Here is a 25,234-nt window from a genome sequence, read left to right on the forward strand (position 1 = left end):
AGTTGAACGACCACCATCCTCTGTTTTTTCCCATCCTTTTCTTAAATGTATGCAGAACAGTCTGTCTTGTCATCAAGGGCTGACCAAGCTAGATATTGGAGCCTGTCAATTTTAGCTTTGTATTTTGTTTCTGGTAAGAAATAAGCAAAGCTGCAGCAATGTCCAAAGAAGCTTATGCAGCTTTGGAAACTATTGACTTGAACATGGAATAGAGAAGTAAAATTATGTACAAAAGCTACAGACGGCAGAGTACTCCACGTGAATACTTTGTCAGATTGCACTGGAGACTTCTTGGAGAATGTACAGGGAGTGCAGAATTATTAGGCAAATGAGTATTTTGACCACATCATCCTCTTTATGCATGTTGTCTTACTCCAAGCTGTATAGGCTCGAAAGCCTACTACCAATTAAGCATATTAGGTGATGTGCACCTCTGTAATGAGAAGGGGTGTGGTCTAATGACATCAACACCCTATATCAGGTGTGCATAATTATTAGGCATCTTCCTTTCCTTTGGCAAAATGGGTCAAAAGAAGGACTTGACAGGCTCAGAAAAGTCAAAAATAGTGAGATATCTTGCAGAGGGATGCAGCACTCTTAAAATTGCAAAGCTTCTGAAGCGTGATCATCGAACAATCAAGTGTTTCATTCAAAATAGTCAACAGGGTCGCAAGAAGCGTGTGGAAAAACCAAGGCGCAAAATAACTGCCCATGAACTGAGAAAAGTCAAGCGTGCAGCTGCCACGATGCCACTTGCCACCAGTTTGGCCATATTTCAGAGCTGCAACATCACTGGAGTGCCCAAAAGCACAAGGTGTGCAATACTCAGAGACATGGCCAAGGTAAGAAAGGCTGAAAGACGACCACCACTGAACAAGACACACAAGCTGAAATGTCAAGACTGGGCCAATAAATATCTCAAGACTGATTTTCCTAAGGTTTTATGGGCTGATGAAATGAGAGTGAGTCTTGATGGGCCAGATGGATGGGCCCGTGGCTGGATTGGTAAAGGGCAGAGAGCTCCAGTCCGACTCAGACGCCAGCAAGGTGGAGGTGGAGTACTGGTTTGGGCTGGTATCATCAAAGATGAGCTTGTGGGGCCTTTTTGGGTTGAGGATGGAGTCAAGCTCAACTCCCAGTCCTACTGCCAGTTCCTGGAAGACACCTTCTTCAAGCAGTGGTACAGGAAGAAGTCTGCATCCTTCAAGAAAAACATGATTTTCATGCAGGACAATGCTCCATCACACGCGTCCAAGTACTCCACAGCGTGGCTGGCAAGAAAGGGTATAAAAGAAGGAAATCTAATGACATGGCCTCCTTGTTCACCTGATCTGAACCCCATTGAGAACCTGTGGTCCATCATCAAATGTGAGATTTACAAGGAGGGAAAACAGTACACCTCTCTGAACAGTGTCTGGGAGGCTGTGGTTGCTGCTGCACGCAATGTTGATGGTGAACAGATCAAAACACTGACAGAATCCATGGATGGCAGGCTTTTGAGTGTCCTTGCAAAGAAAGGTGGCTATATTGGTCACTGATTTGTTTTTGTTTTGTTTTTGAATGTCAGAAATGTATATTTGTGAATGTTGAGATGTTATATTGGTTTCACTGGTAATAATAAATAATTGAAATGGGTATATATTTCTTTTTTGTTAAGTTGCCTAATAATTATGCACAGTAATAGTCACCTGCACACACAGATATCCCCCTAACATAGCTAAAACTAAAAACAAACTAAAAACTACTTCCAAAAATATTCAGCTTTGATATTAATGAGTTTTTTGGGTTCATTGAGAACATGGTTGTTGTTCAATAATAAAATTAATCCTCAAAAATACAACTTGCCTAATAATTCTGCACTCCCTGTATATTCACGTGGGTGATTAAAATTAATTTTGGTAACCTCTTGTAAAAATATAATTTTGAAAAAATATTTTTCTACTTTAGTAAGTTGACCTCCACATGGAAATTGAATTCTCTCCATTATGACTTAAAATTTGAATTCTGAAATAAAAAATGTAACACCATTAGTTTTTTTCTAGGGACACTAAAATAGATATTGCGACTGAATTCACTGGTGGCATCTTGTACAGTATTACCAACGGGATCATCAGTGACCTTGCTAAAGTGCTATCATATATGACATAGAGGCTGAAAGGCTACTGTTCCGCTGACAGCCCGCAAATATCCTCACAATTTTATATTTTTCTTTATTTAGTAGTTTTGTATAGCCCCATAGGTCATGCTGATCACTTCAGAGTGCTAGCATATATTTATATATAGTGGTACTGCTCCAGTACCACTGGCAATCAACAGATGTTGCCACAAAGATTACATCATTAAGATCTCACACATAAGATAAAATTGAATTCAGGTCCTTTCTGTAAAAATATACTTTATATCTTAGATTGATGGTGACTTATGGTATCAAGTCCGGGCCAAAAGACCGCAGAAGCACATTGTGGGAGATGAGGAATATAAACATTTCTCTCGAGTCCTACTTTAGACATATGGCATTTTTTTTGCAGGAACCTTTACCAACATGAACAGGACTTTCTGTGTGTTTTTCATAAAAATGATATAACTATGCAAATTAACATGCCTAACAATCAGTGGAGGTTTGGACTATTTTATCTGAAGTAACGCATTCTTAGGCAACCATGCAGGCCACAGACTATAGTAGAGATGCATCTAGACTCATGGAAGTCCATTTTGGGAAATTACCATACAGCAATACCTAAAAAGGGTCCTCAATTAAAAGTGTGAGGAAGAGGGGGATCAGGATGTCTGGTAGGGACAGAGGCCCCTGAGAACAGAAGAGGAGTGGGAGGTTAGCATTTGTCCATGCACCGACTTTACACAGAGAAGTAATACTGGGGGGGGGGGGACCTCTTTTGTGCAAGCAATTTTCTGTATGAAATACAGGTACTAAGTTGAACATAATGAATGCCATTACATTTTAGTCGTTTAAACTGTTTCAACACAAAAGAATCACCAAAATGGTAGTCCTCAAGCCTTTTTTCATGTAGATCACATAGGTACCCTTACTGGAAGAAATAAAACAAGAGTACAGAAAAAAACACAATGTTTTTGCCCACTCAAAGCACATTGGATGTTATAAAGTACATCTGAGTTACTTTATTAAGTACCCTATTATATTTACATTATTTCACTCTCATATGTTTAATGGCATCATCATCATATTGCTATTTAATTCCATCTTAATCTAATAGCTAACTTCCTCAGATTTAGTTTAATCATAGAGAGAACACATAGAAGTCTTTGTGAACCTGAGGTGTTTATCACCTGCAGCTCCCACCTTAGGAAGACAGACTAGTTATCGTATTTAGTCCCTGTCACAAAAAGTGTATAAGGTGCCCATACTCTGCCAGCCTTTTCATCCTGGACTACAAACTAAACAGGAAATGGTACACTCTACTTTCTTGGCACTTTTCCCACCATTCACCTCTTCCCCTCCCAGGCACATTGAACACTAATCCATCAATCAGTCACTTATAGAGCGTGCTACTCACCCATAAGGTCTCAGGGCGCTCAAACTGATCCCTTTACCTGGCACTGTACCCCTCTCCCCCACCAGTAATTGATTCCTACCTGATCATGCTGTAATACTCAACAGCCAACACCATTTCCTCCACCTATCTTATTACAAGTTCTCAGGTCACTAATGGAAAGCTTACATTCAGATCTACCCCTGCCTACCACAACCAGGCTCAATGAGATATTGCTGCATCTTCATGCCTACCTTAGGAGCTTGATGGACCCCTTTTGAACATTTTTTGGGTGTCAGTCTACTTCTCTGACTTTCACTGCAAGAACCCCGTCAGCCACCCTTCTATAACCCCACTGTGTGTGCCATTAAGGCGCATGTGGTAAACATTAAATGCTTTGCTCCTACCATCATCTCTGAACTCTTCACCTGTCTAGTCACCATGACTCAACGTTCCCTCTCCTAATCTCATTTTCTTTGCCTCCTTTTTTCTCCAAAGGGTACAGAATGCACACTGCTGTCATGTTGCTACTTCATGATTTTGCACTCACACACTACACCTCTGTCACCAATTCCTCCAAATTTGAAATTGAAATTGTGCACTTCCCTACATTCACCGCACTACTAGTTTGATTTGGATCCATTGTCTGGGTCTTGACAAATTAACACAGTCCCACTCGGATGCAAACCATGGAAACTTCAATTTAACTTCCAGGACTGCTACAGCTGTTAGATACCAGGGGTTAAAGTTTCTCTCAGTTAAGACATATGTATTTGTTCTAGACATGGGCAGAAATGACGATTTTCACAGCCTCTTTGTAGACCTACCGAAATATTCAATCTCTCCACACTAAAAGGTCAATAACTTCACTAGACACGTCCTGCTCTTAATATAGTCACCTGCCAGGCTTGTTCTCTGCCCAAAATAAGGCAGCTTACAAATTACGGTCTCTAGTGTTTTATACACCTCATGGAAATTCCTCCTCTCTACACACCCACAAGAAACCTCTACATTTCTAACCACAACTTAATTCCAGTCACAAAACTCTCCTGCACCATGTTAAGAACTCTGCCTTTCACATCTCATTTACAAGTGGCCTGTAAATTCTGATGGACCCAGTAACTAGAGAACTAGGTCCACTAGTATTGTGTTGTGGTATTTCACACACAGATTTGGGCTTCTGAAGCAGGCAACAACTCTGTGTCAAAGGAGAAAACATGTGGGAATAGGCTAGGAAGCCTTGATCCCCACATGTTAGTCCCAAAAATGTTGTAATACCCATTATTATCTCACCTCTGCAATTACCAATGTATATGTTAGTAGTAATTCTGGGTCAGGGTGACAGAGGTCTTAGTTTCCAGGGACCTTCTCCTCTGCAACTTGCTTATGATGACCTCCATGCCACCTATGATCATCATCTTTTTCTCAAATTACCCTGATAAACCACATCGTCTGTGGCTAGTGAATAGATCACCTATGCCCATTTCCCAGATTCTTTAAACCTTGTGTAACTACAATATGGAAAAAGCATACAGTGCATAAATGAAATGTCCTGCCTTTGTCTCCATTGTCTCACAACATTGTGTGCACTCTAAATGTAGCTTCTCATTCTGCCAATGGGGTTATGTACTACCTTTTACTGTAATGCAAGGTATTTTATGGAGAAATGCATATAGTCTACAAATATACGCCTCTGGTAACCAGTTTGCAGAGTAAGGAAGCAAGACTTCTCTGTTGTGGAGCATAGACTTGGAGTGTAAGTGCTTCTTGGGTTTCTAGTGAAGTCTGCTTCACAATGCTACTTTAACATTGTTTCGCTATATCAACTGTTGGAACCTTGTGAAGCCACATTTATGTATGTTTCTTGTGCATGATAGAAGGTCTGCTTTACTTGCATAGCAAATGCATGTTTGATCAAAATGTCTACTTTTCACAGCCCAGCGCCTATATGTTCATAGAGATACACTGCAACTATTACCTACTCTAATTTCTCACTATGATAATGCAATCCTCTGCCTTCTTTGCAGTTTGATTCATGTGACCGATTCACATCAAATTATTTATCAATAATTGTTTGGCCCGTCAGCTTTAGAGTGTTCTTCCCCTAACTTTTTGCCTTACTCCTTCTGTTTTTGCTGAATTCGTTTTTATGTTGGCCTTAGGACTCTGCACACTTTACTACTGTTGACCAGTACTAAAGTGCTTATGCTCACTTCTTAAACATGATAACATTGGCTTACACGCAATTGGCACATATAATTTACTTGTAAGTCCCTAGTAAAATGGTACTACATGTACCCAGCACATGTAAATTAAGTGCTACTAGTAGTGGGCCTGCAGCACTTAATGTGCCCCAAACTCAAGTAGTCTCTTTAAACATGTCTCAGGTCTGCCATTGCAGCTTGTGTGTACATCTTAAAACTGTGATTTCGACCTTGCAAAATAAAGGTTTTGTCAGGCCTAAACCTTCTTTTTTAATACATATGTAACCTCTAGGGTAGGTACTAAACAATCGATAGGGCAGAGTGCAATGTATTTAAAAAGTGGGGCATGTACTTTTAACTTTGACATGTTCTGAATTCAAGGCCCGCCTCTCACATGGGATAACATCCGGTTACCTTATTACAGTTAATACGTCATAACTTTCAATCTGGAGCATGTAGGAACATCTAATTTGATCTCTAAAGAATTGTAATTAAAAACCCTCTTTAACTGTAAAGTTGGCCCACCATCAACACTGCTCAGCATGACAAAACTCATCCTCGATGCTGATGCATCTCATCTCAAGTTCTTGCAAAGCCCGGCAACAGCTTAGATGCAGACAAGTCTGACTCTGGCCCATTGTGGAGCATACTGTCCCCTGAGTGGACGCATCATAGCACAAGTTTCCAAAAGCCCCACCTGTTTCTACAGCAACAAAACAGGACCTCGCATCACAGTTCTTTGTTGACAGTTATCAACTTTGATGCCGCGCGGCCCATCTCAATTCCAGACTTTGCATCACAGCTCCTCATCGACAACTCCTCAATGGCGGCCCGCGCATCTCGACACAAGGACTTCATATCATGACACCCAGGCCCACTCAGTATTTATTCAGTGGACTGAACTCAGTCCTGTATCCTGCTCGCATTCCATCACGATCAGCCTGAACTTGTGACTTGAACTCGGTCTTTTGTGACTTGATTACTGCAGTTGACGCTTTTTGCATCTTAATGTTTGATTTTCACAAAACCTTTAACATTTCATATCCCTGGTTCTACTAATTGGACTTTTGTCGTTTTTGTGAAAAATATTACTATATTTTTGCTAAATTGATATGGGATTGTTCATTTGTTGTGTTTTCACCTTATGACTGCTTGTGCACTGCATAAATTCTTTACAAAGACCAGAGGGGTAAGTACAAGATTATTTGGGCTTTGCTTGTGTTTCACCCTTGACAGGAATTGTGGTTGCTGCTTGGATTCCACCTCCCTCTACCACTAACCCAATTTCCTGCAATAATGGAGGCGCTTTACTCCAAATGCATTGTTTTTATTCAATACGAATTATTTCGAATAGTTTAAGTTGCTTGGCGAAGATTTGCAGACAGGGCTGGCTTTCTAGAGTGCCTTACTGCTCGAGGCTTGCAGTTATGCATGACATAATTAGCATGTAAAAATGCCCTTTCGGGTATTGCATCTAGAATCTTCCGGAAGAGGCACGCGCTCAAGCCTGTGATCATCGCGTACAGAGCTACACTATTGCGTTTTTCTTGTTGCATTATTAAGGTAAAGTGCTGCGGGGCATATATCATGAATGAATTACCTTGGCACTGGGAGAAAAGCAGAGAAATATTAAATAAAGGAAGTACAAGGCAATAAATCAAAAACGAGAGTGAATTCAGGATATTAAAATGTAATTCTGCCATTAGTTATATAGACACGACCATTTCAAAGAAGGCAATTATGAAAAACGTCTCTGCTCCGCCCTTTGCCATTTTGTGCTTGGAAACGTTCGGTTGGCATCTGTGATTGATGGACCACGTTCACAGTACCTGGCAGCTTCACCTTATATCATTTTTAAATTCATTTTCCCGCAAGTGAAATAATGTTCCTGTGATCTGTTGGATGCTCTGAGTGAGTTCAGAAGGTCATAGCAAATCTTGCCCCATTATGGAGGCATGTATGAGGTGCTTGCTGAAAAGCATAGCCACTGGGCAGAGTTTATCTGAGACATAGAAAAAGCTATCGGAGTAAAAAACTGAGACTGTTTGCAAATTACATCTTTAAACGCTACTTTTCTTGGGTAGAGTATTCAGGGCTAGATCCAGGATTCTAGATAGATCTAAGATGACTATTAACATGTGGGAGAGCAAGCATAAGTCTACAAAGAGTTGGAGGCGATCTGCTGTTTCTGCTTGTGGCCAAAGGAGTGTGTGCCTGCTAGTGCCCTTGTACAGGGGCAAAATGTAAATGGCACATCAGCTAAACTGTTGGTAGTTATTATTTTTGTTTGTGCGCACCCTCCGTGTTCCCTTTCAGATTTTATATTTATTAATGGTGTTCCTCAGTTCCGCTACATCACTCACCACAGCTTATGAGTTTTTAAAGATGCACGGGAGGTGTAGTACATGGGTCCAGGGTTACACTAGCAGGTTAGCATCAGTAGAGAAGAGTCACTGCTTATCTTCTCCCTCCTTTTTTTCTTCCTCTCTTGTTCATCCTCACTCACTCTTATTTTTGTGCCCCCTCTTAACTTCTGTCATACCCATACATCCCTTTTTCTTCATTTCGCAACAGTCCACCCGACTAATCATTACCTGTGGCTGCGAAGTTCCTATACTGAATCCCTTTTTTGATGGATCGTGGAGGTACAACCCTGTTGTCCTTGCATTGCCTTGCTGAGCCTGAGAAGAGAGGAGGAATGTAGGCCTTTCCCCGCGGTAATGTACATAGGTACGTTCCAGATAAACTGTGCTAATTTCATTTTGCAGGATTATAGGCTGTTTTGAGTACTATAGTATCCACAGCTGCGCTATCATTTGCCAAGAAATGACAAAACACATATTTTGTGCATGTTGCGTCCGCATTTTTAATCGTATCCATCACCGAGGTGTATACATAAAGCAGAGATATGAAAGGGAATGATTCAGTCATGCGAATGCTTTGTTAATAGAGTAGTATGGCTGCAATTGTGTAATTCTTTGCTTTCCGCTCAGGGGCCTGATACTGGTTAACAGCAGCGAAGTGTTCGAGAATGGAATGTAATATATACAGTGTGAGATAATGTGTGTGCCCCTCCTAAACGTGCCACTTTATGTGGCGTGTGGAACGCATTATGTTAATTTGTGTGGGCCGCCTGCATTACTCTCTGACTTAATGAAGGCATAAACATAACGGATTCCTGCTTTGCATCACAGACAGTCAAACTCTTATTTGCTATCTTAACACCGAGTTGCAAAACACATCAAAAATCCCTCTTGGGTGTCCCCCTGAGGCGCCTTCTGAAGCACTTAATGATGCTTTCATTTGTTTTGCCATTTTGTTTTCGGTGTTTGGAAGAGAAGCATGAACGAACATGGATCTCGGCTTCAAATATACCCTGCAAGCTTTGTCGTGGCGTGTGCTACTCGTATCCGTTTGTTTTAAGCAGAGCATTGTTCTACTTCTACCACCTTTTTGTGCTTTTTTTTGGAACGTAAGCGGATGTAAAAGATTTGACAACGTTAAGAGACATAGCGAGAAAGAAATGTACATTTTTTTATATCCTTTTAGCTTAATAAGTTACTACACCTTCAGCCGCCGGAGTCACTGTCCTTAATTTATTTGGATAACTTCATGCTCAAAAGACTCTGATGCTGGTTTTCCCTCAAAAATATTAAGTCCCAAATTCCTTTTTTGCTAGAAGCATTGGTATCCCTTTATTTTTTTCCGTCAACCTATGTTACAGCTTTTGCAAAGTGTCTCTTCCTGTTAGCTTGTTTTTTTGTTTAAAAGCTTTTCTTATTCTAAATTCCTTAAAGTGACTGTTTTTGTTTTAGTGTTGGTGGCCTTCCTCATCCCCATGGTGTGTTTTCTTTTTAGGTCGTAGCCTACCAGACAGCACAGCTGTCTGATTTGCAAATTAGGCCACATTCTATCAGATAGCACAGCTGTCTGATTTGCTAAAGCCAGCTTGGGGACATAAAAAAAAAAAAAAAAAATGAGCTAGGAATGTATTCTGCCTGTTGATTACCATTGGCTTTGTGGTCTGTAACTAAAATTTTCTGGCTTCTATTTGCTGGCTTTATTTGCTTTAGGCTGTCCAGCCTGAGTTCATACCTCCTGTTGCCAAAACCTTGTTTACCCTATTGTTCCACAAACTCGCTTTCTGAAACAGGCTTTTAAATCTTGTTTCTTATCTTTTTTAATTGGTCAGAATCCATTATAACATATACATTGGGCAATGCCAAGTATTAGCCAATAAATACAGTAAGCAATACTTGCATAAGCTAATTCCTAAAGACCCAGAAAATCAAAAAAAATGTATATAATAGGCAGTTCCTGATTAAAGTTTAAAGATTATCTCCTAGATCCCATTTGAGCCTAGTCCAAGTTCTATCAAGCTTTCTAATTGACGGTGCCCCTCCCCCTAGCTCTGGCAAGCACGAGTTCCAGCTCATATATGTGTTGCATGTTTGCCCACCATTCCATGGCCCGCAGTGGAGTTGGGGATACCCAGCATCTGGCAATACAAAGTCTAGCTACCATTATGATAAAAGACAGCAGCCGTCTTAAACCAATGTCTTATTTCATTCTGTACCCCAACATTATTTCTTATTGGGTGAGCTGGACTTCAAAACCACAGCATTGCCCTATTAGTTGACTCAACCTAGCCAGGAAACCCTTCAGAGCTGGGCAGGTCACAAGCTTATGTAGAATGTCAGCAGCTGCATACCCACACTTACGGCACCTAGTTTTATCCATAGTAATGTTCCTGCCCCACCGTGTAAGTTTCTTGGGTATATGATATAGCAAAAAAATTGTCTTGAATTGTTGTAGTTTAAGCTTAACAGAGTGCAAATTCCGCAACTGTTTCCATAGCACCATGTATTTCCGTGGACATAAACTCACAATCAAGCACCTTGCTCCACTTTGAGGCTATTAGTGACCCATCATCCACCCGAGATTCAAAAGGCCCCAGATAATTTGTGCTAATTAATGATTTACTACTAGAGTCTTGCAGGAAGTCCAAAATAGTAGAATCTGCTATGTCGATAGAGGTCCTACAGCCAGACAGAAAATAATTTCTTAGCTGTAAATACTTAAAAAAATGGTGTTGGGGAATATTGTAAGCAGCTTCAAAGCTCAAGAAACAATCAAACCCCATTAATATCACATAGTTGTCCTACAGTTTCAACCCCCATTCTAGCCAAGGACCTACCAATGCTATTGTGGAATGCCTCTGGAAATGCTGGATTGTTCTATTGCAGTGTACAGGGAGTGCAGAATTATTAGGCAAGTTGTATTTTTGAGGATTAATTTTATTATTGAACAACAACCATGTTCTCAATGAACCCAAAAAACTCATTAATATCAAAGCTGAATATTTTTGGAAGTAGTTTTTAGTTTGTTTTTAGTTTTAGCTATGTTAGGGGGATATCTGTGTGTGCAGGTGACTATTACTGTGCATAATTATTAGGCAACTTAACAAAAAAAAATATATACCCATTTCAATTATTTATTATTACCAGTGAAACCAATATAACATCTCAACATTCACAAATATACATTTCTGACATTCAAAAACAAAACAAAAACAAATCAGTGACCAATATAGCCACCTTTCTTTGCAAGGACACTCAAAAGCCTGCCATCCATGGATTCTGTCAGTGTTTTGATCTGTTCACCATCAACATTGCGTGCAGCAGCAACCACAGCCTCCCAGACACTGTTCAGAGAGGTGTACTGTTTTCCCTCCTTGTAAATCTCACATTTGATGATGGACCACAGGTTCTCAATGGGGTTCAGATCAGGTGAACAAGGAGGCCATGTCATTAGATTTCCTTCTTTTATACCCTTTCTTGCCAGCCACGCTGTGGAGTACTTGGACGCGTGTGATGGAGCATTGTCCTGCATGAAAATCATGTTTTTCTTGAAGGATGCAGACTTCTTCCTGTACCACTGCTTGAAGAAGGTGTCTTCCAGGAACTGGCAGTAGGACTGGGAGTTGAGCTTGACTCCATCCTCAACCCGAAAAGGCCCCACAAGCTCATCTTTGATGATACCAGCCCAAACCAGTACTCCACCTCCACCTTGCTGGCGTCTGAGTCGGACTGGAGCTCTCTGCCCTTTACCAATCCAGCCACGGGCCCATCCATCTGGCCCATCAAGACTCACTCTCATTTCATCAGTCCATAAAACCTTAGAAAAATCAGTCTTGAGATATTTCTTGGCCCAGTCTTGACGTTTCAGCTTGTGTGTCTTGTTCAGTGGTGGTCGTCTTTCAGCCTTTCTTACCTTGGCCATGTCTCTGAGTATTGCACACCTTGTGCTTTTGGGCACTCCAGTGATGTTGCAGCTCTGAAATATGGCCAAACTGGTGGCAAGTGGCATCGCGGCAGCTGCACGCTTGACTTTTCTCAGTTCATGGGCAGTTATTTTGCGCCTTGGTTTTTGCACACGCTTCTTGTGACCCTGTTGACTATTTTGAATGAAACGCTTGATTGTTCGATGATCACGCTTCAGAAGCTTTGCAATTTTAAGAGTGCTGCATCCCTCTGCAAGATATCTCACTATTTTTGACTTTTCTGAGCCTGTCAAGTCCTTCTTTTGACCCATTTTGCCAAAGGAAAGGAAGTTGCCTAATAATTATGCACACCTGATATAGGGTGTTGATGTCATTAGACCACACCCCTTCTCATTACAGAGATGCACATCACCTAATATGCTTAATTGGTAGTAGGCTTTCGAGCCTATACAGCTTGGAGGAAGACAACATGCATAAAGAGGATGATGTGGTCAAAATACTCATTTGCCTAATAATTCTGCACTCCCTGTATAGCGACTATGTAGCCCAAGGGACTATTTAGCACGGATCTCCTTCATATGTAAATAATATCGTTAATGATCTTAAATCTGACTCTTTTATGGTAATTAGGTGCCGTTAATCTATAAAGGAAAAGCCTATATTCCGGTCTCAATTCTAGTTGATATCTCTGCACTGAAAGGTCTGGTTCCAAAGCAGTGAGCAGATTACAAAGCCATCCAGCAAATGCCGCCCAATAGTAAAGTTTAAAATTTGGCAATTGTAGCCCAGCTTGCTTGTATGGTAGCTTAGGATGCAGGATAGCACGCTGTGCCTGCTTGTACCCCCAGATAAAACTACCTATTGTACCTTCAAGCTGTTTAAAAAACACTTATGGGACCCTAAATTGGACTGCACAAAACAGATGTAAAAAGTTCGGCAGGATATTGATTTTAATAATGTTAAGCAGATAATGCTCAACTGAAGCTTATTCCAGATCCACAGTGTGGAAAGAACGGATTGCAGCAAAGGTTCATAATTTAGCTTGAAGGTATTATTAACCTGTGCACTTACTTAAATTCCCAGATAGGTCGCAGAGGAAACTACCCCCGGGATTTGATCAGTTGATGCAAAATTCAGCAGCAATTTGGTTTTATTCACATTTAACTAATAGTCAGAGATGAGTCGAATCGCTCTGCTTCTTCTATGACACATTTCATAGCATCCGATAGGTTAGATGCATAAACAGAGACGTTATCAGCATAAGCAGTAATTTAAAGTTCACATTCCCCAGGTATTATAGGCCGAATCCCATTATTTTTTAGACCGGGACAGCAAGTAAAGCTCAAGATAAAGAGCAAACAAAAGTGGAGAGAGCTGGCAAACCTGCTTGTTATCTTGTACTATCTTCAAAGACTGGGAAGATATCCCCGAACAGACCCGCTTTGCAAATGGATTCCAATAGAGAGATTTCACCCATCCGCAAAACCGGTTGCTGATCTCACATGCCTCCATCACGGCCCATAAGAAATCCCAAGCAACCCGAACATATGCTTTCTCCGCGTCTAATAGTATCATGTCTAGCTTCTTACCCAATTTTCCTTAAATATCAAAGTCAGCAATTGATGTGTTACTATGACCAGTAGTATCTCTGCCAGGAATAAACCAGTGCTGCTGGTCTTATACCAGACCCGCCATTAGAGGGGCGAGTCAGATAGCTAAGATTTTAGCAAATATTTTAGCATCAGCATTGATCAGTGAAATAGGACAATATGATCCCCTCTCCTCTGGTGGTTCACCCTTTTTCAGGAATATGATAATAATAGTCATGTGCCAAGTATTCAGAATCTCACCTGGTTGATCAATGTTCTGCGTTACATTTAGAAGGAAACAGAGAGTAATATCCTTGAAAACCTTATAGAACTCCAGGGAAATATAATCTTTTCCTGTGGCCTTACCCGCAGGCCAAGTCCCCAAGGCAGCCTCAATTTCCCCAATAGTGATATCCTTCTGAAGCGCTAACCTAGAGGATTCCTCCACCCTGGGGAGCGTACAGTTCTAAATATATACTTCAAACTCAGTTGGCCTGGCTGCTTGAGACCAACCATATAGTTCCTGATAGAAAAGAAAAAAATTGAGCTGAGATATCCAGAGGATTGGTATAAATCAATCCGTCACTGCCACTTATTCTTGGTATAACATCTTTTGCCTTTTTATCTGCAATTTGGTGCGCTAAGACCAGTCCTACCTGGTCCCCATACTCATATCGAAGGGTCTTATGATTAGCGTATCTGGCTGCTACTTTCACTTTCAGATTTCATCCTAATAGAGACCATTTATTGGTCAACTGCAAATGGACTTCCTACTCTTCAGGGGTATCACTATTCCCTGTGCTTATAGCCCTGGCATGCAGAGTTTCCAGCATTATAACGTCCTGCCCCAGCTGCTTCATCTCCCTTGAGGTATTTAGATGAGCCTTGAAAATGAACTTCTCCGTAATCCCCCGAAATATAACCTTTCACAGTGTCCCAGACCACATGCTGGGGGCTGTGCCTAGATTGATCCCAATAAATTCTTTGAGAGAGCTTACAATGAATTCACAATACTCAGAGTTGTTCAGGAGATAACGAGGAAAAGTGAACTGATGCCTTTCTCTTCTTGCCGCCACAAGTTTGATCAATAATTATGTAGGATTATGATCAGAAGCATCTCTAGGGCATACCTCCATATCCACATCTTGAACCTAAGTCCTCTCACCAATGATCATGTCTATCCTAGAGTACTGCTTATGCAGGGGCGAGAAGAAAGTATAACCTGGAATGGTTGGTTACAATGCTCTCCTAATGTCCATCAACCCATGGAGGCAAGCAAGCTCCCATTTGGACGCTCTATTTTTAACCAGGCCAGGTGTAGCACAGTGATTAGTAGTGTTGATACTATAGTACATAATAGAATTAAATTCCCCCATTATGAGCAGCTCCCCAAATCACCCCAGCAACTCAAGAGCAAGCAACTCAAAAGCCCCAGGATCATCCAAATTTGGCCCATATATCATATCGACAACATATTTCTGACCATATATAATAAATTGTGCTACTAGCCATCTTCCCCGTGAGTCCACAGCTGTTATTAAAACCTTGACTGCTAAATTCTTAGCTACCATAATAGCAAACCCCCCGAATGGAGACAGATTGAGAAGAACTAATAATGTTTTTATATCCCAATTTGGCTAGTAAGGATAAGCCACACGGGTCTCTGAGAGTGCCACCAAATGTGTGGAGTATATCCGGATTTCCTCCCGGACTAGTCAATGTTTATTGGGTGAGACAAGGTCTCACACATTCCAACACATGTTCTTAATCATACTCCTATAACAGTACCCTTTGGCTGCACGCTGACAGCCACCAAAGAAACAGCATAGAGCTGTACTCAGCATAGGGCCCTAGACACTACATTCTTTATGCAGTGGTTGACCGTTCTCACCTTTTCCCTCCTGCAACCCCAACAAATAGAAGCCACAATTGTAGTGCATCTTTTCCCTCCCACCCCCCTCCCAACCCCCAGCCAACCTGTATGCAGCTAAAGAATCCTCCCCATCCCTAGGCTCTCAATAGGAGAGGGACAGCCAGTAGAGCCACCTCCCCAAACCATCAGCTTCTACCAACCTGCACCGCTCGCCACCCAAAAGAAAGAGAAAAAATAAGCAAAGTACACCACCCTTAACACTGCCGTGAGATCGAATCAAAGAGATAAACACTTCTATTATTACAGAGAAAGAATACTGTAAAGAATCAAACAAATCAAAAAAGCTCAATCAAGACTGATCAAGCAGCCCTCCTAATATAAACAACTCATATTAAAGTCCTGGGCAGTCATCTAGGCTAAGACCCATGACATTTCAAGCTGCTTAAGACTTGTGCAGCATCTTGTTCTGTAAAACCCATCCTAGTGCGGCCCTTCTTGATAATCTTATTCCTGGCTGGCTCCTGCAAGAAAGCTTGGGCCCATACTGCTTTAAAAGAGTTGATCAGCTGACAAAGCTTCCATTGTCTGTCCATTTTAGATTTTGACAAGTCTGACTGAACAGAAATAGAGATAGAATCAACTGCCACTGGAAGGGCAGGCGGGCTTTCAAATAAGTTGGTTGCCTTAAAAAGTAGTTACCAACATAGATTATGATTGGTCTGGGGGTGGCAGAGCTAGCTTTAGCTTTGAGTGCCCTAACCTGGGCATAATGTTCCTATGCTTCACCCGCTGAGCAGTAGCTGCATAATTGAAGACAGACAGCTCCTGCATTCCAGTCTCAAAAAGAGCATCAGTGGATAAGACTGGCGAAGGAGAGGGGCCACCCAAAACGTTAAAGCTGTTCCCAGGGGATAATGAGCTTGTAGATGTAGGAGGGGCTGATTTCCGTACCCCTGCTCCTCTTCACTTATCTATAGGTTTTAGCAGCTGTGCTGAAGCTGAGGATAAACGAGATTAAAGTTTGGTTTTCACATCCCTTTTAGACGTAACTCAGTCCCGTAATCGGCTGCCAGTAATGCCAATGCTTGTCACTCTCCTCCCTTGTGAAGGAACAGTCTTGCCAGGTTGAAGGACTTTATGCGCTGCTTTAACCATAGGCCCTCATGTCATCCTGCTTTTTCTTGGGAGGCGATATCTGTAAAATAGTGTCACATTCTAGAGCCTCCAGGCCAGTAGCAGAAATGCCCATATCTGGTCCCAGGCACCATTAACTCCCCCCCCTCAATAAAGCGATTAAGAGGGCAAACAGTGAGAGGTAGAAAGGGTCCCTGGTGGACTAATGCTGCCCCTTTTAGTATTTCAAATCCTGCTTTCCCGCTAGGCAAATCTATCCAAGCAATTCCATAGTGGGGGTCCCTAATTATCACGCTGCTCATGCCCCCTGAATCAGTAATATGGCCCAAAGCCCCCTCAATACCCACTGGTATAGAGGCAACAGAGGATGCAGTTACCAAATTGCCAATCATACTTGTAGTGCCGGTCACAGGGCAGAGGAAGGATTTGTTCTTTTATTATCAAAAATGAATGGCTGCTAGGAAAAGATGGAGAGTGGATCCCACCACTGAGAGCCCCTCTCCTCTCCTCTCCTTCGCTGCTGCATAGGATCGCTTGCCATTACAGTCACAACTTAGCCCAGCTGCCTGAACTCTGCCTCTGTGAGCTACCTGAAGCTGTTATGTACCTGCTTTTTGGCTCCTATTTCTCTCTTGTACAAGAGGAATGACCAGAGCGTGGAGTGCCGCAAGCCCGTCAATGCTAATATGGTGGGCCAGGAGGCAGTAGGAATACATAACGTTCCTTCTGAGAACACAGCGGGCTCTTCCCTACCCACCTGTCTCAATCATCAACAGGACTTGAGGCCTGGGCACTGTGTGGTAATGAGTTGGGGGGAGGTGGTGCCCACAGTGGTGCCAAAGCTTGAAGTGAGCATGGAAATGGTGGCTCAGAAGAACCTGAATATTTGCTACCACCTCAAGACAAGTGTTCCCTGAGGCGACCTGTATTAGAACTGCTTAGATCAGAAGGGGTGGCTCACCTGCTGCAGGTACATGCTGTGGAGCCGTCAGGAGAGTAAACGTCGCTGGCAGACACCATTGTAGCAGCCGACAGTGACAGAAATGGCTTTTGAAATGGAAGGTAACAATGTTGCAGGGTTGCCGGAAGCAGGGACTTTTTACATTGTACTGCTCAGAATGTTAAAAATGGAACAAAAAATCTTGGGCCAGATGTATCAAAGCTTTTTGCATTCACAAACGGTGCGGATCGGAACATTCCACCTTTTGCGAATGCAAAAATTCCTTTCAGAATGTATGACTGGCATTCACAGTGCAATTTCAAGGAACCGCTAAAATAGCGATTCCCTAAATTTGCGACTCCATTTAGGGAATCACAAAGTGCGATTCCCTAAATAGGTAATCGCAAATAGGGGATACCTATTTGCGATTACCAGTGCACATGTATCATGCATATCCTAAATGCAAATTTGGCTTTTAGGAAATGCAATTACCACAAATTGAAGTTTGGTGGTAAGCATGTGCAACTTTATTTTTTTTTATTACAAATGCATTTCTAGAAATGACATGTAGTGCATACATGCTCGTAGGGCACTTTACATGTCCACAAATATTTTTTGGGGGTGCATCAAAGGGGGCCTTAGGCCCCCAGCACCCTGGGATTTGCATTACCTAATTTGTGAATTCTTAACAGGAATTTGCAATTTCAGAAATGCAAAACCATTTGCGCCCATAGGGATGAATGGAGTCCCATTTCCTAACTGCGATTCAATAATAGCGATTACGATTTTACAGAAATCGCTATTGCAGAATCTCAATTTTCATACATCCCATTTTGCATTTCTCAAACCGCGGTTTCTTAAAATTCGCCATTTAAGAAATGCAAACCGGGAGCTTGATACATATGGCCCATTGTTCTTACATTGTCACATTTGCTGTGCATTCAAAGACAGAGGTCAAATGTCAGGCTCCCTCTTCCAGAGAGCTTGGTGTTTATTTTTCTTTCCCTGATTTCAAAACTAGTGAAATTATGTGACAATCCTGCTGAGTACCACGTAAGGTGGAAGGGATGTTCTTTTTTTTTTCTAGCACGCAAAAAAATGAACTGTGCTGATGTTTCAGACTATATCAGAATTAGTGCAAATGAAGCACATTTTCTCGGTAATTTCAAAGTGCGATAGAAACAAGTATTTGAATATAATCAAAACACATCATTTATGTTCCCAAGATGGCGCCTCACATACGAGTTCCGTTTTTCTCTTTTTTTTCTTGGACTAATGTACGGTATTTAGACCATATACTCCATGATATGCTGTTACTCATGACTACTACAATGACTGTTTACGACATGATTTGTTATTTTACATGAATACTACAATGACCTGAGGAAGCCCTAGGTGGATTCACCATAGAGGGCGAAACATGTGTTGGCTGTGTTTTGGTCTACAATTTTCAACTCCCTCATATATTTTGGAACCAATGAATAAAAGCTGTACTCAGTTTGCAACGTGTCAAGTTCTTTTCTTACAATTTCATGCAAACCCTCCTACAATATAACTGATGAACTGTACGGTTACCTGGTCACTGAAAAAGACTACATTAAGAATTATTCTACTCATCTTCTAACTCATTGAGGGATCTCATTCTTAACCAGTTTTGGACATCATTTGTGTGCAGTAAAACTGTATTTCGGTGCAAATGTGATGGTCATTTCAATAAAATGTGTTACTGTAATTGCAGTGACATTCAAATTGCAGTATATTCAGTGACATACCACGCCATGCATATTCCACTAAACCACTTGATTCTATGCCCTTCCGCTCTATGCCACACCATTCTACAACACTCCACAACATGCCATTCCACACTACGCCCCTCAACTCTGACACTCTGCCGCACGCCACTCCACTCACCTCCATGTCACTCCATTCTCCGCCACTCACTCCACGACCCAACACTCCACTCCCCTCCACACTATTTACCCTACTCCACTTCAATCTATCCCACTCCACTACAGTGTACCCCAGTCTACTCTACCCTACTCTACTTTGTTACATTCTACTCCAATCTACTCCACCCCAGTCCTCGCCGCTCCGCTCATATTTCTCCACTGTACTCCAGTCTACCCATACTACTCCAATCTACCCCAAACCAATGTACCCACCACACCCCAATCTAACCACCCACACCACCCCACTCCAATCCACCCCACTTTAACCTACCCCACTCTAACCCAGTTTACCTTACTCTATCCCACTCCAAACCAATACACTCCACTACAGTCTACCTCCTTCCAATCTACTCCAGTCTACCCCACTCCAATCTATTCCACTCCACTCTATCCCACTCCACACTAAACTACCCCACTCGACTCTCACACTCAACTCAGTCTAACCCAGTCAGCTCCACCCCACTCAAATCTTCCCCACACCACCCAAATCTACTGCTCTCCACTCAAATCTACCTTACTCTACTCCTGTCTACCCCATCCCAATTTGAATCCACTTCAATCTACACTAATCCAATTTACCCCAATCCGCCCCACCCCAGTGTACCCCAGTACAACCCACTCCACTCAATCTACCTGAATCCACTTCAGTATACCCTACTCCAATCTACTGCATCCCACTCCAATCTACCCCACTCTAATTTACCCCAATCCAAACTCTGCTGCAAACTATCCAACTCCTTTCCACTCTGCTATACCCCACTCCACTCTACTACACTCCACCATAATCTGCCCCACTCTAATCAACCACAATATTCCCTACTCTAATCTACCTCAATCTACCCCACTCCACTCCAATCTACCACATTCCATTCCACTCTACCCCACTCCACTCTCATACACTTCACTCTACCTAAATGTACCCCTCTCCACGTCAATCCAATCTTCCACACTCCACTCTAACCCACTCCACTCCAATCTAACCCACTCCATTGCTATGTACCCCTCCCCAAACTACCACACCACAATCTACCCCCATCAACTCCACTCCAATCTACCTCACTCCAAACTACCCTACTCCAATCCTCACTCTTCAGTCTACCCCACTTCAATCTCCCCCACTCCATTCCAGTCTACCCTACTCTAGTCCACCAAATCTACCCCACTCCACCCAAATCGACCCCACTATGCTCCACTCTTCCCCAATCTAACTCACTCCAATCTATCCAACTCCACTCCACCTCATCCAACTCCACTCTACCCCACTCCACTCTACCCCAATCTACTTCAATCCAATCTACCCACCCCACTATACCCAACCTACCCCCTCGACTCTACCTCAACCTACCACACTCCATTCTACTCTACCCAATCTACCCCACTCCACTTCATTCCATAGTACCACATGCCACTAAAATCTACCACACTCCAGTCCAATCTAACTGCAACCCAAACTAATCTGCTCCAATCTAACTCATCCAATCTGCCCATTTCAGTCTACCCCAATCTACTCCACTCCAGTCTTCTTCACTCCACTCCAGTCTATCCAACCTTAACCCAATCTACCCTACTCTTTTGTCCCCACCACAGTCTACCCTACCTCATCCCAATCTGCCCCACACAGCTCTATACAATTCCACTCCAACCTACTCCACTCCAGTCCACCCTACTCCACTCCAGTCTACCACAATCTACCCCAATCCTGTCTATCTAACTTAGTCTACCCCACTTTACCCCAATCTACCCCTCTCCAACCTAATCTCCCCTTTCTACCCTAATCTCCCCTCTCCACCCTAGTCTACCCCTTTCCACCCTAATCTACCCCACTCCAGTCTAATCTTCCCGACTTTAATATACCCTACTATAATCTACCTCACTCTAATCTACCTCACTCCAATCTACCCCCATCCACTGTGCTCAGCTCTTCCCCAATCTACCCACTCCACTCCAGTATACCCCATACCACTCCAATCTACCTAATCTACCCACTTCAGTCTACCCCTCTACAATCTACCTGAGTTCACTGCACTCCACTCTTCCCCAAACTACCTTACTCTACTCCATCCCAGTTTACCCCACTCCACCACAGACTACCCCAGTTCAATCGACCCACTCAAATCTACCATGCTAATCTACCCAACTTCAATCTACCCCAATCCACCCCACTCCATTCTCCTCACTCCACCTCCACTGCATTCTCCCCACTCCATTCAACCTCCCTCCATCCCCACTCCACTCTACCCTAATCTACCCCACTCCACACTGTAGTATCCAGGTTAATTGGTAACCAAGGGAATGGATTCTAGAATGTGGAAGTAGAGTTGTCAGTTGAAGATTGTATGTGGAGACAGAAGCCAGCCACCTGCTTGCTCTCATTAAATACTGAACTACTGGTTTTGGACTACATGTGTTCCCATACACTCTAGCCCCAATCTACCCTATTCCGCTTTACCCCAGTCTGTTCTACTTCAATCTACCCAACCCACTCCATTCCATGCCACCAACTTTTAGCCGTGTGGAACAGCAGCCCAACTGTTGTACATCATGGCTAAACCACAATCGCATAGGTGAGAACAATTGGCCCTGACAATGTTTGTTCCTTGTTTGCCTGTAATGGCTTCTGGTCGAACACTAGATTATCATCCTTTCATTTCAATGCTTGATATACGCTCCACATTTTGTGGCCTATTTGACTATTTTATGAAGTGTTGTCTGAAGGATTCTTCCTAGACACTTTCTAAACTATTGCTTGAGATAGGTCTATACCCAAAGTCAGATGCAAACATTTTGGCAGATATAGCCCTCATGTAATGTAAATCCTGGCATTGATATTGTTTTTAGAGTGTATGCTCCCACATCCATGGATGAGTGACTAGTGTGGTGCTTATCAATTCAGGTGAACAGTATAGTAACCATGAAAAATGACTGGTACCCACCAACTGTGTGGAATAGCTTTGGAGTATGGTTAGGGGTAAAAGAATGGGGCTAATGTGCGCAGCCCAAATTTCAGATTTAGGGCATCATTACAAGTGTGGCAGTCTTTCTACTGCCACAGTTGCGGTCTGGACCGCCGTCTATGCAGTGGTACAACCGCCACATAACAACCCTGGCGGCCCTACTGCCAGGGAACTGCCAGCTCCGTCAGCATCTTGGATCCCGGCGGTCTGGCAGAGATCCTAATCTGCCAGGGCAGTGCTGCATGTAGTGCTGCCCTGTGAATTTACAACCTCATTCTCCGCCAGCCTTTTCATTGCGGTAACACCGCCATGAGAAGTCTGGTGAAGAATAGGTGCAGGGGACCATGGGGGGGCCCTGTACTGCCCATGCACTTGGCATTGTTAGTGCAGGGATGGGCAGTGCAGGGGCCCTTCTACCCAGCACCCTCTCAAAGTTCACTCTCTGCTACAGCATTGCCGCCGGCTCAATTACGAATCAGAGACAATGCTGTAGCCTGTTTCCTGCTAGGCTGGTGGGCCGGAAACCTAGGTTTCCGCCCGCCAGCCTAGCGGGATACTCCTAATGGGTCCGGTGGGGAGATGGCCAGGGTGGCGGCAACCTCCCAGTCTGAAGTTCAGCGGACGGTAAAAACAGTCTGCTGAACTCCTAATCAGGCCCTTAATGCCATTTTCAGATTTTCTCAGTCTACATGCTCAAATCTTCTGCCTGTGCACATCTAATTCCTTTTTCAAAAGCCTGATGTACTACTATATTTGAATTTCCCTTTCTTAGCACAGAGATTGTTGTACCCAGCATTAGTCATGTCTCTGCCTGCCACTCTTTTTAAAAAAAAGAGCCTAACTCGCACAGAATTCCACATTTACCTGCTTGCCATCCATCCCCAATGCAGAGCTTCCATAGCAAAATAAAATTGTGCCATACCACTTATAATAGCTCACTCAACTCCCACCTGCTCTGCCTTCTGGTTCTCAAAGTAATGCAAAAAAGTACTACCAGTAGCACTTGTGCAAAAATACATACATGTGACACCACAGCCTTGCTCAATCTTCTGTGTGAATACCCAAGGTAGAAAGCTCACTTTCTCCCCACCTTACTGTATCCCTCCCTCATTTTTTCTACTCTGTTTCTACCCTTTTGCCCGATGCCCATTTCCTTAGAGGGCCCCATTCCATTGTAGCTAGCTACCCACTTTGTACGTCAGAAACATCCATATGCACCAGAATGCAAAGTGAGTTCAGCAGCGAGGCTAGGCACTCTTGTTCTTTGGGGGAACTTCCATAGTGAGAAATTCATTGAGGCCCCCCCCCCCTCCCCCCTTAAACTGAGTGTCCCCTGCTAGAATTAACGAGTAGTAACTAATGTACCTTTTCTTTTTTTTGTTCTGTTTTCTTTAGGCCTGCATTAATTAACCCCTTAACTGCTGAGGCTTTTCCACCCCGGTGCTGAACTTTTTTTGGGCTATTTTGGGGTACTTAGCGATTATGCGTCCATAACATTTTTTATATATATAAGGTATCCACACCAAATTTCTGTCCTTTTCTCCCAACAGCAAGGGTATTCCAAAGTTAACCCAGGGATTGTGTTTTTCCTCTCAGTGGACTGATAAAATAGACAAAATATAGGTAAATATAGTTTTTTATTTATTTGGAAAAAAGTAATTACAAAAAAAGTGCTCTGCAGAAAAGTGTCTAAGGGTTTTCCCACTTGACAAATACGAAGGGTTTACTGTACTAAAATCTCCATCCTTCCGGCTTTCAGGAATATGCAGAGTGGTATCAAAACATTTCTTTTTACCACAGTTTTGTCATTTTTCTAAGAGGTGTTCTGTTTCCAATCTGCTTCCAGGTTGTGGTGGAAATAGGTGTGAAACCCATGGATGATACCAGAAGGCTATACAGTTTGTAAAGTGGGCAATATACTGGAATGAGCAAGGGGTCATTTGTGTAGATCCCTTAAGGTTTTCCCTAAAAAATAAACCGTTGAATTAAAAAAATATTGAAAATAAATAGGGAAAAACAGCCATTTGTGACAATGTTCTCATCTCTAACTTCTTGTCACTATGGCTGATTTATAAATCTTCTGGTCATGTAACTATGTATGGTATGTAAGTTCTCTAAACACATGAAGTAGCCGGAACCAGCAAAGTACTGCACTTTACATTGGTTTTTCACTGTGTATTGAGTATAGAACAGATGATATATTAAACTCTAGAGAGTAAAATGTGTATGAAGGAAATATATGTATTTCTGAAATGTACACTCAATACTAAGTTTAGAAGCAGTTGGTATTTGTACATCTCTGAATTTGTAGTACCCATACTAGCATGTGAATAACAGGGCATTTTCTTAAACTACCGTATTTTCTTACACAGTGGCTTACATTTGAAAGGCACACATGCAGAGAACCCCCACTGGTAATAACTAATTTTCTACTATTCTGTATTCCCACACTTCTTCTGATAAAAACGGTACTCCATTCATTTGGCTGGGCTCGCGCTTGTGACACTCTGCACCCCAAAACGCACCCTGGGGAGACCATATTCCACCCAACAGAATACATGTTTTTTTTCTGTTTTGTTTGTTTTTTGGGTAGCTGTGGATTCTGGGCCCTAGCTCAACTGCCACCTAGGGAAACTTACCATACTCATCCATTTCTGAAAACATGATACATAGGTGTATCCAGAGTGTTGTGATTTGTGTGGTTCTAAAGAGGTTTTCTTTTCCACAAGTCTATGTAAACCTTTTTGGTTAGAAATAAATTCTTTCCTCATATTTCTGTTAAGACAAGTTCTAGAATAT

The 25,234-nt window shown here is 42.5% G+C and overlaps 1 protein-coding gene across 1 annotated transcript in view; it reads left to right on the plus strand.

Moving 5' to 3' along the window:
• CFAP47 (cilia and flagella associated protein 47) overlaps positions 1–25,234 on the plus strand; it is a 2,216,809-nt gene that overhangs the window by 1,508,929 nt on the left and 682,646 nt on the right. The gene's annotated exons all lie outside the window — the stretch shown is intronic.

The sequence above is a fragment of the Pleurodeles waltl genome, chromosome 8, assembly GCF_031143425.1.
Source record: "Pleurodeles waltl isolate 20211129_DDA chromosome 8, aPleWal1.hap1.20221129, whole genome shotgun sequence".
NCBI lineage: Eukaryota > Metazoa > Chordata > Amphibia > Caudata > Salamandridae > Pleurodeles > Pleurodeles waltl.